General features: G+C 45.3%; 1 protein-coding gene across 1 annotated transcript in view; it reads left to right on the forward strand.

Moving 5' to 3' along the window:
- LOC142583441 (nuclear factor related to kappa-B-binding protein) overlaps window positions 1–18,470 on the forward strand; it is a 588,296-nt gene that overhangs the window by 137,407 nt on the left and 432,419 nt on the right. The window lies entirely within an intron of this gene.

An 18,470-nucleotide genomic window follows, 5' to 3' on the forward strand; every position in this document is an offset into this window, starting at 1 on the left:
TTCGGCCCGTACACAGTTCTGCGCCGCATCAGCGATGCGAATTATGAAGTTGTCCTCGACAGTCATAACTGCTCCAAACGTCGGCGGCATCTGCCCGAGGTTGTGCATGTGCTTCGTATGAAGCCATACTTTTCCTCATGACCTCAACTTTGCACCGTCTGGGCACAGCCTTCATAGATTGGTGCATCGGGATGATGCCTTTTTTCCAAAGGAGGGGCAAATGCCACATCCTATATGGTTGCCGTGGGTATGTGCCAGGTGATGAGAACGATGCTGAAGTAGCATGCGAGTAGAAAAACAGAGACGACAACAACGTCACATTGACTGCTCTCATAAAGTGCTTTTACATGTCCTCGACACCGGCTTTCCCATCTCCTACTAGGCTGTGACAATATGACCGACCCTTGAGGAGTTCCGGTGCTTCCTAGTGCATGTTCGTTGGATGTGATGCTGTCGACTGTGAGGGTGATTGTGTGGCGCGACAGGAAGTGATGCAGTTTTAGCTTTGCTTGCCCATGTTCAGCTTGTTTATTCGGCTCAGGGTTGCTGCATGTGCTACATTGTCAAATTCCTTTTCCAGATCTAGGCCAAGGATGTCCCGGTTGCCACTAGTTGGGTCGTTGATAATGTGGTGGTAGAGCTGGAGCATGACATCTTGAGTAGAAAGGTGTGACTGGAAGCCCACCATAGTGGGTGGGTAGGCTCCAGTGTCCTTGAGGTGGTGGTTGACATGGGATAGGAATGCGTGCTCCATCACCTTGCCAGTTCAGGATGGGAGGGAAATGGGCCACAAGTGATCGAGGCTGGACGGCTTGCCTGGCCTCGGTATCAGGACTGCCTTAGAGCGTTTCCATGCCTCTGGGATGCAACCTTCTCGCCAGCATTTGTTGACATATGACGTAAGAGTGGTAATCGAGGCATCATCGAGGTTTCATAGAGTCTTGTTCGTAACCTTGTCGGGACCAGGTGCTGATTTGCCATTAAGGTCGTGGAGAGCTGCGCGGATCTCTGAATCATGAAATTCTTCATCGAGTCTCGCATTTGACTCTCCAGTGTTTTCTCCGTGTTGAACATCGGGTCGTTGAGGGAAGTACTTGTCTAGCAGGCGTGTCACGAGCTGTTGTTCACTCGTGGTTCCTTGTGCAAAAGGCACTGCAGGTTTGCTCACTGAGCAGACTTGCTCTGTGTTTTCCCTAAGAGGGGACAAAGGAGACGCCACGTGCTGCCATTGTGGAGCTGCCCATAAACAGAGAAGTGCATTAGTGCACTTGAACAATGCACTAAAAAAAAGAAACACAAAATGAAGCAGCACTGCTGATATGAGACACATTAACTATGTAATTACAGAGCACATTTTGACTTATTATGTCACTATAATAGTACAGAGCATCAGGGTGCATCAGGGTACATAAGGCAATGTATTGCTTCCAAGGATGCTTTAACTGATTTTATTTGGACAATTGAATCAGGCAAAGCGTTCCACTGCTGAATTGCCCTGGGAAAAAAACTATACCTGAAGCAGTCATTGTGCACTGTGGAAGAAGGTACTATATACATACTGTGTCTGTGCTGTGATGTTTCCTGTGTCTTGATTTGGAAGTACTTGTCCTATCTTATTTTGACATGGTTATGGATTACTAAGAACAGGAATGTAAGCCTTTCATACTCGGTACGTTTTTGTAGAGGTGGGAGGTCTGCAAGTTTACATAATTCAGTTAGAGAGTGAAAACGGTGGTATTTATTAAATATAAGCCTAGAAGTAAGGTGCTGGACCTTCTCTAGCTTCAGACAGCTACTTTGGGTGTAGGAATCCCATACTATTTTTGTGTACTCAATTATGGGTCTGAGCAAGGTTTTGTAAGCTAAAATTTTAATTTCAGGGGGGGGGGGCGGGAGGGCACAGTGCAGGTTACGTCTCAGACCCCACAATACTTTGTTAGCTTGTGCACAAAGCTCATTTACTTGAAGATTCCAACGCAAGTAGGCTGTAAATATAAGACCTAGGTATATATAGTATTGTTTAACTTGAGCAAGTTCATGACTGTTGATACTGTTTAGAAATTTAGAATATTCTTTTTTCTAGAGATGGACATAAAAAACGATTTAGTTGAGTTAAGCTGCATTCGCCACCAATCGCACTGGTTCTTAATTTTCTGTAAGTTAAGATTAAGGTCGGCCTCATCACCTGGTGACTCTATTCTCTTGCACAATATGCAGTTGTCGGCAAACTTTTTTATTTGGGTAGTGATGTCATTTGGCAGAGCATTTATAAAAACTAGGAATAAAAGGGGCCCTAAGACACCCTGGGGTACCCCAGATACCACGGGAGGTAAACTAAATTGCTGATGTCTCAGTTGAACGTATTGTTCTCTATGTGCAAGGTAGGAAGTGAACCACCGTGTAAGGGCAGAATTTTTGAAGGTAACACTGATTTTAAGTAAAAGCTTTTTGTGGGACACCTTGTCAAAGGCGTTTGCGAAGTCTAAGAATATTATATCAGTTTGGCTGTGGGCAATAATCATGCTAGAAAGGTCACGCACAAGTTTAATAAGTTGAGTAACAGTGGACAGTCCTTTGCAAAAGCCATGTTTATCTGGAAAAATTAATTTATGTTCATCTAAATAGGTGAGCAGGTGATTCTAGCATTTTAGAACAGGTGCTCGTAAGCGATGTCGGTCGGTAGTTGCTAGTGCCAAAGGTTGGACCACCTGTATGGTTGAACCATGTATGGGCACAATTTTTGCGCGCTTCCAGGCAGTGGGAAATGAGCCATCGAAATGGATGATTGAAAAATTAGTGTCAAAAACTTGGATGTCCATTTGGCATATCTATAAAGGAATTCATTGAGGGATGTCATCAGGACCGGGACTTTTTTTATATTAATGTGAAGGAACAGATTGAAAACCTCCTGTATTCCTGATATTTTGAATAAGAAGTCTGTCCACATAATCATTGATAGTAGGCAAGATACCATCATCGATGATAAAAACTAGAGAAAAAAAGGAGTTAAATGCCTCCGCTTGACCCTGGCTACTTTTGTCTGTGTGCATGCTACACGACATAGCCGTTGGATTCAAATACCTCCAAAACTTATCTGGGGCTTCCTTGAGAAATCGTTTCAGCATTGAGTTATAACAGTTTAGATGTCTTCAGGTTATGCCAGAGGTTTTTACCTAAAAGATGAATGTCATGTTTCTGTTCAATACTAAGACTGAGGGTGCAAGCCTTTCACATACATTTAAGCTTTATTTTAGTGTGTATTATCTCCAGAGTTACCCAATGGTTTCTTTTTCCTGCACTTTTAGGACCCTCAGGAATGAAATGTTGTATGCAAAATGCTGTCATATCATGGAAAAATTTCCACAGTTCTTCAGTAGTACCAGATAATCTGTACAACTCCAAAAAAGAATAATATGACTGCTCCAGATGTTACAGTATTGCCATGTCATTGGCGGTTATAAAGTTTGGAATCAAAAATTTCTCATTCTCACGCATGATATTAACTCCACATCTAGTGACATGACCATTTTATGATCAGAGAGACCTATCATTAATTTCACACATGTCAAGAAATGGGAGTGACCAACCAGATAAGAATATTAGATCAAGGATTGAGGAAGCAGTTGGACTTGAGACAAAGGAACGACAACACAGTAGTGCAAACAATCACAAGGGCATTTATTGCACCTTTAATAGATCAATGCCTGCTAGCAGAGTTGCTATCTCCAAAACATGCCGATGGGCACGCAACAAATCACCGCAACCGGATAACGAACGAATATGTTCGCCCCATGCTGGATCGCAACGCCTGGTCGTTCGCGCATACGGTCACGCGAACGGTGGCGCGTTCGAACGAGGCCTCACGAGACAGTCTCGCAGAAGAATGGATCCGCGCTTTCGCGGAACGCCTTCTCCTTTCTGCGCCCAAGTAACCCCACCATTAGGCGGCGTTAGCAGCGCAACACTTACGCCATCTCTCGTACTGTGCTTCAACCACACCGACCGTCGTGGGACCCGGGCCACACGGTGAAGCCGGATTACAGGAGACGGGAGCTATGCTGGAAAACAACATATCAGGGGACGCGTGAGAGTCACGCATCCCCACATCCCCCAACCTTAAATCACTACATATTCCGGCGAAACATGTCACATGGTCTAACATCAACGCTTGCTTCGCGAACAAGGGAGTACATGCAAGAGTGGCTGCGCCGAGGAAATGTCCCCACGCTGTCCATAACATGCGAGCCGACATTGCCCTTGCGCTAGTCCACTGGTCACAGCAGCAGCTCTGCAGACACGACGGCACGATTCCAAACCAGGACTCCAGAAATGGCGATGCAGTAGTTGGCACGAGCAAGCGTTGCTCGCACCCTGCTGGCGAGAGCCACAGTAGCTGTCGGCGACCACCGGCTCTTTTCTCCGCTGCCAAGGTTTGTGAGCTGGATACAGCCGTTCGCCGAAGTCACTGCGCCGAACTGGCCACAGCATCACCATCGCCCGGGATGGCGTGATCGTAGTCTGGGGCAGCAGCGCAGACGATGTGCAGGTGACAGCAAACTAGGGGTGACTCCAATCACGCTGCACCACACTCAACGCACTCGGCAAACGCTAAAGTAGTGCAAGGGAGAGGAATTCTGCATGCGCATCGCCCACGTGGTACAATGTTCAACTCGGCTAGCAAAAGATCGGGCGGCTACTTAGATGCTAAGTTCACGTGAATGAAGCTCGCTTCCTTGAGTCGAACGAGTAATTTCAATTCGTGCGAGGCTAACTAGAATGAGGGAAGCAAAGTGCAACACCTCAACGCCACGGTATACCAGGTTGTGTCCTTCCACATGCGACAGGCAGCTTCGTAAAGCCTTAGGCCTAAAGTGTCGCTACCCTGACAACCGGCATCCAAAAAACAACACCCAAAACGGGTGCAAAACAGGCAGCCGCAAGGAGACGTCAGCTCTGTTAGATGGCCCTACCCCACTCGGTGGACACAGCATCTGGGTTGACGGCGCCCACTTTCCCAGACGGTGTCGGAGCGCCAGGTGCGAGACCGCAATGCCAGTCAGCCCGTAGTGGCACCCGTGGCCACCCACCCGGCTCCTAGAGCCGTGACTTCATCAGAGTCAAAGAGATAGAAGAAGCTATTTACAAAAGAAATTTAGACCAGCCACAAGGCTTCCATACTCACTCGCTTCAGGCTTGCCAATGCTCCACGGGCGCTAAGCCTCGCTCTCCCAGGATGTAGACCACATGGCTCTCGTACCGACAAATGTCATTTTCAAAAAATAATTTGCGAAAAGGCTTAGCATGTTGAAAAGTTCAGACACACTATAGCCACCGTCACCTCGCTCAAGAAAGCATGCTGCCAACGCTAGCGATCAAAATCCACGCTAGCCCTATGTTTCGGTTCGAGGAAACGTCTCGAACGAAGCAAAACTTAAAGCTATCGTCCGAGTCCCCAAAAAGTCAACGTTGGGCAGCCAGATGTGGGATTCTCACCCTCGTGCTCTTGGGACAAAGGAATGACAACACAGTAGTGCGAACAATCACAAGGGCATTTATTGCACCTTTCATAGATCAATGCCTGCTAGCCGAGTTGCTACCCACAAAACATGCCGATGGGCGCGCGACAAATCTAGGAAGCCCGACTCACCGCGACCGGATAGCGAGCGAATATGTTCGCCCCATGCTGGATCCCAACGCCTGGTCGTTCACGCGTACGGTCACGCGAACGGTGGCATGTTCGAAAGAGGCCTCACGAGACGGTCTTGCAGAAGCATGGATCGGCGCACTCGCAGAACACCGTGCAGCTTGCCGATTCCTAACCAAAGAGGAAGTGCCTTCTCCTTTCCGCGCCCAAGTAACCCCGCTGTGAGGAGGCGTTAGCAGTGCGACACTCACGCCATCTCTCGTACTGCGCTTCAACCACACCAACCGCCGCAGGCCCCAGGCCACGTGGCAAAGCCGGATTACAGGAGACGGGAGCTATGCTGGAAAACAACGTATCAGCGGACGCGTGAGACTCGCGCATCCCCACAACTCACACGCGTACAAGCTGAGATGACCTGAGTTAAATCATAACAGAAGGATATCTCAAGTAGTTGTTCACAATTAGGGACTTCACGTCCCTCTACACAAACTGTCAACCGATTAATGCCAGTAAGGTTGAAGTTCCCTAATTTTATTTATTTATTCAGGTACCTACAGCACCCGTTGAGGGCATTTTTGTAGGGGGGATACAGTTGCAAAACATACATCGTCATGCAGGTGAGACTGTGGAAATAACAAACAAACAATAAAAATACAACGCATTCCAATACTGAGCAAACTGATAACAAAAGAATTATGAAAGCAAGAAAGACGTAAATATTGTCATATGAACAAGTGTATACAAAAAATTCGAAAACGCACAAGTAATATTGTAATAATAACAAATAATATTGTCTTCGTGCTTTAGGTGTGCATCCATAAAGCTTCTTAAGTTATTAAGCACATTCACTGGGGCGTCTGGTGGTCTGTACATAGCACCAATGAATCCTGTATGATTATTAAGTTTGTTTTTAATCCAATTAGCTTCAACATCAGTGACGTGCGGGAGAATACTGAGAAATATACATTCTTTAATTAGCTGGGCAATGCCTCCTCCTCGTTTTGCTGTCTTTTCTCATGATTTTGTATCCAGGAGGTGTGACTTCAGCATCTAGTATGTCTTTTTGAGCCATGTTTCGGCAAGTACCAGAATTTCGGGATCATGTTTTAGTACTAGAGCCTCATTGTCCGTAACTTTATTTAAAATGCGTCTTACATTTGTGTTTATTATCTTGAACTGTTTAGAAGCATCGTGACGCCTTCAATCGTTGTTTTTTTGTTTGTTTATTTATACTGTCAGTCCAAGAATGGACCATTACAGGAGTGAATAATAATACAAAAAAGGATACAAAATATCGGTACATGTGGAACAAAAAGCAATACAATAGCAGTATCTGTAAAAAGTGACATGTGGGGATCAAAGACAAAACACTCTCGCAGTATGCGCATCAGAAACAGTTGCTATGGTGCATTCATATCTGGGAAAATAAGGTTCTCCAAACCAGCAATAAAAGCACTGACAGAGGAACATGTGACAAATGGATTGGGTAATTCATTCCATTCTTTGATCGCCCTTGGAAGAAAACTATACTTGAATTCCGTGTAACTGGCAGCTTGTATAAACTGTGCTTGTGTCTGGTGCGATGATCTGGTGAAATTACACAGAAATAAGGTAAATTAATTTTAACCTGGTTATGAATAATTAAGTATAAAAATTTCAATCGGTCAGACTTAGTCCTTAGTTCTAAAGTAGAGAGGTTTGCACGTCTGCATAGTTCAGTAGGAGAGTGCACGCGCTGATACTGAATCTAGAGGCGAATCGTTGAACTCTGTCCAATTTATGATGGTTGGTTACAGTGTGTGAGTCACATACAATCTTAGCATATTCAATAATTGGCCTTACTAATATCTTATATGCCAAGCTTTTCACTTCAGGAGTTGCGCTGTACAGTCTTCGCTTGAGACCCCATAAGACTTTATTTGCCCTGCTACACACCTGATTTATATGTGTATTCCACCTCAAGTCTCGAGTAAATATTAGTCCTAGATATTTATATTCTATTACTCTTTTTAGTTCGTGTGGACCGATGCTGTATTTGTACCGCAAAGTCAGCTTCTTTCTTGTTATAGTCATAGAAACTGATTTTACTGGGTTCATGACATTTGCCATTCATTGAAATACTACGGTAAGATACTTAGCAACCCACGGAGCATGCCTATATAGGAGCTCATTCGGGATGCTATCGGGGCCGGGGGATTTCTTAATGTGCCAAAGAAGGTTCAGGACTCCTTCCTCTTTGATGATAAGGTCAGATGCTGAAGGGCGGTCAGAGGTGTCATGAAAGCACAGAAGTGTGTCATCATCACTGGTGAACACGGAGGAAAAAAAAGGAATTGAAATTTTCTGTACGTTCTTGGGTAATCATTTCATCCTCATCTTTATATTGTTTTTTTAAAAGGGTTTACAGTCGCTGACCGTTTATTCGGACCTCACGAGGACTGCGGAAATGTCCGAATAAACAGGTGTCCGAAAAAGCAGATTAAGAAAAAAAAAAAGAAATTGTTTATTTCCACGCACTTATTCAGGCTCGGCAGTAGGCTTGAAAAAATCGTGAATGCGCCATTGCACGCTGTTCCGTTTACGCACAGTCATATAAGCCTGAATCTCGGAGAGGGTCGTACGGTTACTAAGGCGGCTGAAAGCACAGTCACTGCTTGTACACGCTCTGCATGCGACGACAGCGTAGCACATGGTGCGTCATCTTCCGACTCGGAGTCATCGTCCGGCGGTGCAGCAGAAACCTGGCTAATGATCTCGCCGTCGTCGAGTTCTGCGCATGTCAATACAGCAGTGTCAGCACCTGTGAAACTGTCAAATGAGACGGTGTCCGCAATCGCAATGCAACCACTGCGGAAGGCGACAAATCTTAGGCCTCCTGGCACCCGCTTGCTGGCATTCCTCAGCGCAGTCTGCGCGGGCACTGTCGGCGCCATTAGACACTTGACGCGATGTTTACGTATGCCGCGTTCGATCACCGAAACGTCAACACAGCACACAAAGCAAACACTACCGTGGTGACACCAGTCACACAAACGAAAAATGTGGCCTGCTCGCAGCGTCATGCGCAAAGAAACAAATCGGCTGCTGGATTGTCTTGACATGGCTTACTAAGCTGAAACTGGAACTGCTGTAGAGCCACTCTATCGAACCAGGCAGAAACGATGATGATGAGCGGGGATTTCCAGTAGCGCCACTTCGTGGGGCAGCAAGGAGGCTCCGTTCAAAACAAAAATGGCGTTCAGCAACTGGAACCATGCACCGGTTAGAGTCGGTGCATGGTGCTCTCGATCAAGTTGGCTTAAGGAATGTCCGAAAAATCAGACGAGAGGTTGCAAGGTGTCCGAACTTTCAGCAGTTGTTATACATTATGGTCTATGGGGAGAATGGCAGTGCCGCGAAGGTGACTGAATAATCGGACATGTCCGAATTTAAGGAGTCCGGAAAATCAGTCAGCAAATGTACATATCTCCAAAATTTTTGGGTGATTTATGAAGGAAATTTTTCAGTGTTACATTAAGGAACCTCTCTTTGGATTCCTTGATAAGACGGTTTAAGTCGAGCCTCATGTTATGAAGCAAAGTGTTGTTCTGGGAGCTAGGATCTCGAGAACAAGCTTTTCGTTTCCTTTTTATCTTCCGTATGACATGAATAATTTCCCTTGTAATCCATGGGTTATTTCGTTGGCATTTTTTCATGCCTATGGGGTAAATTGTGTAATGCAGTGCATCGTAACCTTAGAAAAATTCCCAGAGATTGTCCGTGCCACCATTGGATTCATAAACAGACATAAAGTTATCAAACTATCTTTCAAGGTAATCCATGACACTAACATCATCAGTGGGTTGGAAGTTTAGATATTAGATGCTTGAATCCTGGTGCAAGGGGTATGATGACATGTTCAAGGACAGAATAACCATTTTGTGGTCAGATAACCCTTCATCAACAAGACAGTCAATCACATGCAGTGTGAAAGCACTTGAGATTAATATAAGATCAAGTACAGATGACCTTATTTCACACACCCTAGTATATTGGTTAACCAGCTGAATTAACAAGAATATATTAAATCCAAGAACATCTCAGAAGATGCAACATCTATGTCTCCAACTACATATGAATCCCAATCAATAGCCGGGAGATTATATTCACCTAGTAACAGTATGCTGTCTTGCTTTTTCACATATGTTTCCATGAATTCTCTTAGCAGCAAAATGTGTTCTACGGGAGAGTTCGGAGGCCTGTATACCGCTCTGATGAATACAGTGCGGTTATTCAATTTTGTAGTAATCCATACAGCCTCAATGTTTCCTGGTACTTCTATAGTGGAAAATATGATATTTTGTTTCACCAGAATGGCCACGCCTCTGCTTCTTCTTGATCCCTCCTAACCAGCAAATATCCGGGTGGCGCAATTTCGCTACTGAGTATATTTTTATGCTACCAGGTTTCAGTAATTACAGCAATGTCAGGTGCATGATCAACAACTAGAGCTTCAAGCGCATGCACTTTGTTTATCAGGCTTCTTGCATTTATGTTGATTATTTTGAAGCCAGCATATTGGCCCTGCATGCATCAATTATCACTTGCTCCTGAATCAGCGTATTGCAGCACCACCTCCGAGGGCTGCATTTTCTATTTTTCCAAAAGGGTGCGACCAAAAGCCACAGAGGACGTAAGGCAACATGGCTGCGGTGAACAAGACTGGTGTCCGCGTGGCGATGGTGAGCGGCTGTGCCACGTGTTCCTAGCAGATTGCTGTGTTAGGCTGTGAGGTGGGCGAAACAGTGCGGGCATTTCCATCAAAACGGCTCGGGTTGGTCGGCGCGCGAGGTGTTGATGGCCACGAGTTGCGACAGTATCAGGCGACATGACCAATGCGGCGACAGGTGAAACATATTGGCTGGTCATCCACAGTTCTCCACTCAGTCGGGTTGCGACGACGCGGAGGGAAGCATCGGGGTTGAGCGAAAATAGTAGAAGGGCATTCGTTAGCTCTGGGATAGGCGACAGCACACATAGAATATAAACCAATGTTTTCAAGTTCCTGGCAAACGATGGTTTGTACGAGGGGAACTGAAAATGTGGTAACATCAAGGCTACACGAACAGAAAGTTGCGGGTGTCATCGCATCCAGTTCACGTCTAACGATTCGTACCACGTCCTCTGATGGCGACGCATGCTGCTGTGCGGGTTGATCTTCACACGTTGACGTTGCGGCAATATTGGGAAGTCTGGTGAATGGTTGCAAGACGCGTCGGCTTTTGACCTGCTCGAATTGTCGACACTCTTTAATGATTGCATAAATTGTCGAGCAGTTTTTGCACATGAGCAGATTAAACACATCGTCAGCAATGCCCTTAAGCATGTGCCCGTCCTTCTCGGCTTCTGTCATGTCATGATCGGCTTTACGACAAAGTGCGAGCATGTCCTTGATGTTCTAGACATAGGACTTCGTGGGGGATTGGGCACGGGAGGCCACTTCCTGCTTTGCGCCAATTTTATGGCCGGCTGGTTTGCCAAACAAGTCTGTAAATTTCTCTTTGTATTAATTCCAGCTGGTTAGCTCTGCTTTGTGGTTTTCGTACCACACCTTTGCCGTCCCTCTTACGTAGAAAAACAGGTTAGCTAGCATATGCGTAGGGTGCCATCTGTTGATTCCACTCATGCGTTCGTACATGGCCACCCACTCTTCAACGTTGGCACCATCTGTCCCGCAGAAAGTTCCAGGATCCTTGGGTTGCACAACAACAACCGAAGGTGATGGTGACGTAGGAGGCAGAAACGATGTTGATCCCGAGTGCTCACCGTCATTCATGGTGCGGACGGGGATGTGACGTCCACTGTGGAGCTCCGTTTCCAGCCGTGGCGCCCCGCACCTCTCACCAATATGTTGTGGTGATGTTGGCAGTATAGAAGATTGTAATTACAATATATATATACAAAATGAGTCAAAGTAGTTAAGATGGCTGACCACCAACAACATGCAGCAGCCAGCATCCCGCGATCTTCTTCCTCTCTTCATCCTTCCGTAACAGTATTATTATCCACCTTGCTGCAAAGAGCGAGGACGTCCGCAATGTACGCCATGTAAGATTCTGCGGACATCTGTACATAGGTTCCGAGGTCCTTTTCAGCAGCACGTTGGCAGCTGAAGGGCTTGCCGAACAAATCTCTAAGCTTCTGTTTGCACTGGTCCCAACTTGTAATCTTTTCTTTGTGTTTGTTTAACCAGACCTTTCATTTCATTTCATTTTATTTCAGCATTCTATTTTTACAGCAGAAAAAGAACGCTAGGGCAAGAACAAAAAGCTGCAAAACAACAGCTTGACTAGGTCCTTGCCCCTTTTCTTGGCAGCAGGCACAGATTCATGCATACATTCAGAGTACATATAATACACATATACACACACGCATACCAGAAAACTTCCTGCTATAGTTTATCAATAAGAGAGAGAGAGAAAAAAAAAAAAGAAGTGCGCACATATTCACCAATGGAAAAAAAGCATGAGTACACATACAGCATTTTCTTGAAACACTGTTCGTTAAACATTGTTACAACATTCAGATTTCAGAAACTTGCCATTGTAACTCATACAGCCACTCATAAGGGTATAATTTAGTACAGTAACATGCTTTTGTACAAAGGATATTCATCAAGAAACATAAGCAAAATACCGTTATATAAAGCGTTTTAATCAAATTGCTCAACCGTTTGTGTCACCAATTTCACGCAAGTGCACCGTATTCTGAAAGCTGTGCTTCAACGTTCGCTTAGAAATATAATTTAGGGTTATATCAACATTCTGTAAGGCGATTAGTAACTTGGGTACACAATATTCTAATCTAGTAAATCTATAGTTTGTTCTTAAAAATGGCAGTAGCCAAACATACTTTTGCCTCATATTGTACGGTACATGTAATAATAATAATAATATTTGGGGTTTTACGTGCCAAAACCACTTTCTGATTATGAGGCACGCCGTAGTGGAGGACTCCGGAAATTTTGACCACCTGGGGTTCTTTAACGTGCACCTAAATCTAAGCACACGGATGTTTTCGCATTTCGCCCCCATCGAAATGCGGCCGCCGTGGCAGGGTGTACGGTACATGTGTGGGGAAAGTTAATTTGCATAAATCTAAGAAACTGTGTTGTTGTATAAAAGACTCTTTTTGCACTTTAAAACCAGGTTTGTTTTGTATGAGTGTTGTACCGGAATCACATTAAGAGAGTGAAATATTGCAGTTGTATTGGCATTGTAAGAGGCATTCGCAATATTGCGAACAGCTTTTTTCTGCAGGACTAGTAGTTTATAAAGATTCGTTTGGGAAGTGGTTCCCCATGCGAGATTGCAGTAACTTATATGAGGAGCAAGAAGGCTGTTGTAGATTAAAAGTTTAATTTTAGGGGTTAAAACATGCCTGAATTTGCATAGTGTGTCACAAACCCTGGCCAAAGATGTTGAAACTCGGGCGACGTGATCATCCCAGAATAAATGCTCATTAAAAACTACCCCTAGAGTCTTTACTGTTTTTACAAGCTCTATCCTCTCTGCACCAATCTTTAACATTGTGTTCCTATCAATTTTTTTTTGTGGTGGAGCAAACAGAATAGCTTTTGTTTTCGTACTATTTATTTCCAATGACTTAATTTTACTGCATTTAAGCAAACTACTCAGGGTGTCATTTGCCAGGTTCAAAAGGTAAGCCAGACTAGTTAACTGGAAAAACAAACTGCTGTCGTCGGCATAAATGATGAAGTGTTTTTTTTTTGCTTATATGAATGATGTCATTTATGTAGATGTTGAACAATGTTGGCCCAAGAACGCTGCCTTGCGGAACTCCTTGAAACATTTTTTCAAGAGTTGATTGTTGGGATTTAATTGAGACGCACTGCTTTCTATGTCTTAAATATGACTGTATAAGTGCTAATGGAGTGCCGCAAAAACCACAATTTCGTAATTTATCAAATAAAATTAAATGGTTAATGCGGTCGAACGCTTTGGAATAGTCAATAAAAACACCTATTGTTATCTTTTTGTCTTCAGAACCACTAAGAATGAATTCCTTTTGTGACAGTAACGCAAGCTCTGTCGACATGCCATTCCGAAAACCAGACTATTGCTTGGATATGATAGAATGTTTCTCGCAAAATGATGTAACCCTTCTCAGGATAATTTTTTCTAATCCTTTTGAAATTACAGGTAATACTGAAACTGGTCTGTAATTTGAAAATTTGTTTTTGTTCCCTGATTTGAACAGTACAGTAACTTTGGCATGTTGCATTGCTTCGGGAAAGACTCCAGCAGATAAAGCAATATTGAATATATGAGTGACGACAGGTGACAGAAGATTGAGCACAAATTTATTGGGTGTTATTTGCAGCCCATCAATATCACGTGCTTTGCTGTTTTTCAGGGACACGACAGCTAAGAAAACCTCTTCCGGAGATGTTGGCTAAAAAAAAAAAAAACGCTGAATGTTTATTGGGTAGTACACCCAATAACTCAATGCCCTGTGCTGTTTTCTTTAGGTAGAATATTATATTAGCCAGCATAAGCGTGTTATCTCACCTGTAGTGTTTGCTGACCCATTCGTAATTCTGCAACCAGTCAACATTGTCAATCTCGGAAAACATGCCAGGGTCACGAGGCTAAACCAGGATGATCGTCGGTGGCAACAACGGGGCTGTGGTTGAAGACTCTCCTTCGGATGACAGGGTGGCCAGGCGACGTCCGCTGCGGAGCTCCGTCTTGCGCAAGGGATTACCCGGCAACTCCACCAATGATGCTACGTGAAGGAAGAAGCGTACGGCTATTCACAGATGGCTTTTAATGGCGGAGCCAACAAACGTAGAGCAGCGAAAAAACTAAACTCTTCTTCGTCGTCTCCAAGGCCACCATCGGTGTCCTCTTCTTCCCACATTACAGACTGACAATATTTCAATCTACGAATTATAGCAGGCGAGTTCACAAGGCATATCCACTTGGAACAAATTCTCAGGACTTCACCAGTTTCGAGATACTAATTTTTCATGTGACCTTTACTGAACACCGGCATCTCAAGCTTAGCTGCAACAGGATGACAGGTTCGCTCTGCCCCACGGCCAAATCGGAGTATTATTCACTTAACACTTGAACAGATATTTTTTATTCAAGAGTACTTTCTTTTGTGGAAGGGGAGAACAGTGTGGTGTCGATGAAGGATCCATGATGCTGGCATACTGGCTAACCGATCCAGCCACCGCGACTGCCAAATGGTTTCACACTTAGCACCAGCAGCCGCTGTAGTGCAGTAAGATGAAGTGGAAAAATAAATTTAGGCGTTAAACTTAAGGGAAATGAAGCTTAGAAATCTCCCAAGACCAATCCTATAGAGAACTTATCCAATACACCGCCGGTTTATGCGTTGGTCTATCTTCTTCCCAGGAACCAAGAAAGTGTTGGCCCCGCACCTGTATCATCGTCATCATCATCAGCCTAGTTACACCTACTGCAGAACAAAGGCCTCTCCCATACTCCTCCAACTACCCCGGTCATGTACTAATTGTGGCCATGTTGTCCCTGCAAACTTCTTAATCTCATCCACCCACCTAACTTTCTGCCGCCCCCTGCTATGCTTCCCTTCGCTTGGAATCCAAACCGTAACCCTTAATAATAACCATCGGTTATCTTCCCTCCTCATTACGTGTCCTGCCCATGCCCATTTCTTTTTCTTGATTTCAACTAAGACATCACTAACTCGCGTTTGTTCCCTCACCCAATCTGCTCTTTTCTTATCCCTTAATGTTACGCCCATCATTCTTCTTTCCATAGCTTGTTGTGTCGTCCTCAATTTAAGTAGAACCCTTTTCGTAAACTTCCAGGTTTCTGCCCCGTATGTGAGTACGGGTAAGACACAGCTGGGGGGGGGGGGGGGGGGGGGCCCTTAGAAGAAGGTTTTTCCAACCTCGCATTACAACCTCTGTGCTTTCTAAAAAGTCTCAGATGACGTTTTGTGGGCCTATTCTAAATGACGTACCAACATTTCAATGTGGTGGCTTGCATGCGACCTGTCGAGGTATGCGTCCATGGCCTAATGGTTATAGAGTATATCGGGCTTCAAATTGGTGGTACAGTGTTAGAATCTGGCTGGCGAGCACTTTTATTTAATTGTGAACATATGCAATTTTTCATACTCACGAGCGTACGGGTTGGCCCCCGACCTCATAGTGTGGTTGGCCCATGCTCGCTTACCGACCTGCGGTAGCAGCCCATGGCACTAAGTTACCCAAAGACGTTGGGCCAACCAAGAGGCCAAACCTTCTGCCGATGTGGTCAATGGCCAGGCATGAGCCTCGCTTGTCTGGCCAACTATGTCGGCCTCTGACTTCTTCCTGACTTGTTACCAACCGTCAGCCATCGGCCAAGTTCCATTGGGTGGCAGTTTAACTGAGAAAAGTGCAAGCTTTCTAGATCAGTATTATTTAGTACAGCACGTGCAGCTTTGAATGAAAACATCTTCGACGGAAGTCCATCTGGTTGGGAACAAAAGTTTGAAAAACTATTAACTCCAACCAATAATTTATTTAAAACCCAACGTTTCAGGACGAGCTCGGTCCCTTCTTCAGGTGTGACTAAAACGTGGGCCAGCAGCATAGGGCGGCCTACGGTCTCCCTTTGTCAGCACGTGGCGCAGTCCACTGACGTACGCAGAGGGGAGCGTTCCCGGTGTCCGATTCATTGTCACCTTTGTGAGCTGGATGTGCCAAGACTCGACATGGCGTCTCTTAAACAGATTATGTTCCACGGCCAAGACGCTCACCTCCTCGAAAGCGATTCTGTGGTCGGCGCGCTCGCAGTGCTTGGTCAGGGGGTTGCCTTCCAAGTTCAACAGCCGGATGTCGTTCTTGTGTTGATTTATCCGCTGGGGGAGCGGATATCTGTGTAAGTACGAAGAAACAAATCACTGTGCAGCGGGCCACAAGTTTGATGTTTCTTAACGGGTGGTGCGAGAGTGGCGATTGCAGCGAACAAAATTTTCACCTTTGACGGGAAGTGAAGAATTTCCCATGGGCCGAAGTAGGGATGCTTTCCGGAGCCGTAAACTAAGCTTGCGGCGTACGTCACTGAAATGCGTGATCGGTCCCTGCCAGTGAAGTGCCACATGGTCATGAAACAAGCCCGGATCTTCGCCTTTTAAGGACTTGCTCCGCTGTGAGTACAAGCGGCTGGCGGCAGAAGACTGTGAACTTACGCCAACCAGACCTGTCAAAAGAGCCTCCCTGACGGCTGCGTGTGGTTGGGTGCATTCGATGTGGGCTGCTGTTCCACAAGATGTCATGGTGCGGTCGTTTGCCAAATGTGGAATTTCAGTGGATGACAACACACTATGTGACCGGAGCAGCCATGTATGGCAGCACTAGTGAGGACGATAGCGCAAGTGAAGACGAGTAGTCCAATGACCATTTCAGCTACTAATAAATTTTCGTTATCGAATGTGCCCTTAGGTATGCTCTTCTTATTTTTTTTCCCCTGTCACAAGCGATATGGGGGAGTCGACTCACGTTCGAGTGGACTTACAATCGTGTTAATATGGTAATTAGTGAGTTATAGAGAAAACTAAATATTGTCTGAGTTACTATAGGCTATTGTGAATAGTATGCATTCGGTTCAATTTGCTTCCGACGCACCTTTCATTTTGGCTCAGGTTACGTGGGACACCTTGTACACACGCGCACGCATGCCGCACGAGGGGCAGTCAGAAAGTTCCCTGAATGGTGGTTCAGTGTGCTAATGTTACGCTTATGGCAATGCTTACCTAATCACCTTCGAAGTAGAACCCTTGCGTGCACACACACTTGCTCTATCGTTCCTGACTGCTAGAAGCACCGGAAGAAGGCTTCGTTCAGAATCTGTCAGAGCTTAGTCATCGCATTCACTTTAATCGCATTAACTTGGAGGGAGATCTGAAGAGTACGGTGGTTGAGGGACAACCGGAATGTTCTTGGCGAGGAATTGCTGACAGTAAGCTATGTGTGTCTTGGTGCATTATCGTGATACAAACACCACTTGCCTTGCCGCTTGTCCCGTCGCGTCCTTCGAATCGCATCGAGCACCCTCTGGGAAACTTGCACGTAGAAATAACCAGCAACAGACTGTCCAGGCGGTACGAACTTGTGGTGCACCAAGCCGTCGATTTCAAAGAATGCAATGGGCATCACTTTGGCTTTGGACCTGACAATGTATTATTTTTTTGGTCTGGGAGATTCTGGTGTGTGCCGCTCCGATGACTGCTATTCTGTTGCCAGGTCGTAGACGAACACCCAAGACTCATCACCAGTGCAGATCTCTTGGAGCAACGTTGGGTTCTGCGTACTCATCGCAAACGGCTCCCCAATGATTGTCATGCGACATTACATCTGATCCGTGTTCAGCTGCCTCGGAACAAACTTCACATTGATGCATCTCATCTTCAAATCATTGCGTAAAATGACATGAATTGATCCATGTGGGATACACACTTTTTGCTTTAACTCCTTGATTGTCATTCTTCGATCACGGCAAATCAGTTGCTTCATTTTGGCAATCATTTCTTCGTTTTGGGATGTTGACGGTCTCCTGCTGTGCTCGTCGTCCTCTAACGTCTCCTGCCCATTCTGCCCGTTAATGTCGCCTGCCTGTGCAATCCAGTCGTAAAGTGTGGTTTTCTGTAGTGCATTAATACAATACATTTGCTGCAGGGCTTAAAGCATCTCTAAAGCTGGCTGATTTTCCCAGTTTGCACATGAACTTGATGTTTGCACGTTGTTCGAACTGTGACGTTGCGCCGACTGCCCACTGCTCATGTC

Source organism: Dermacentor variabilis, chromosome 5 (assembly GCF_050947875.1).
Source record: "Dermacentor variabilis isolate Ectoservices chromosome 5, ASM5094787v1, whole genome shotgun sequence".
Taxonomy (NCBI): Eukaryota; Metazoa; Arthropoda; class Arachnida; order Ixodida; family Ixodidae; genus Dermacentor; species Dermacentor variabilis.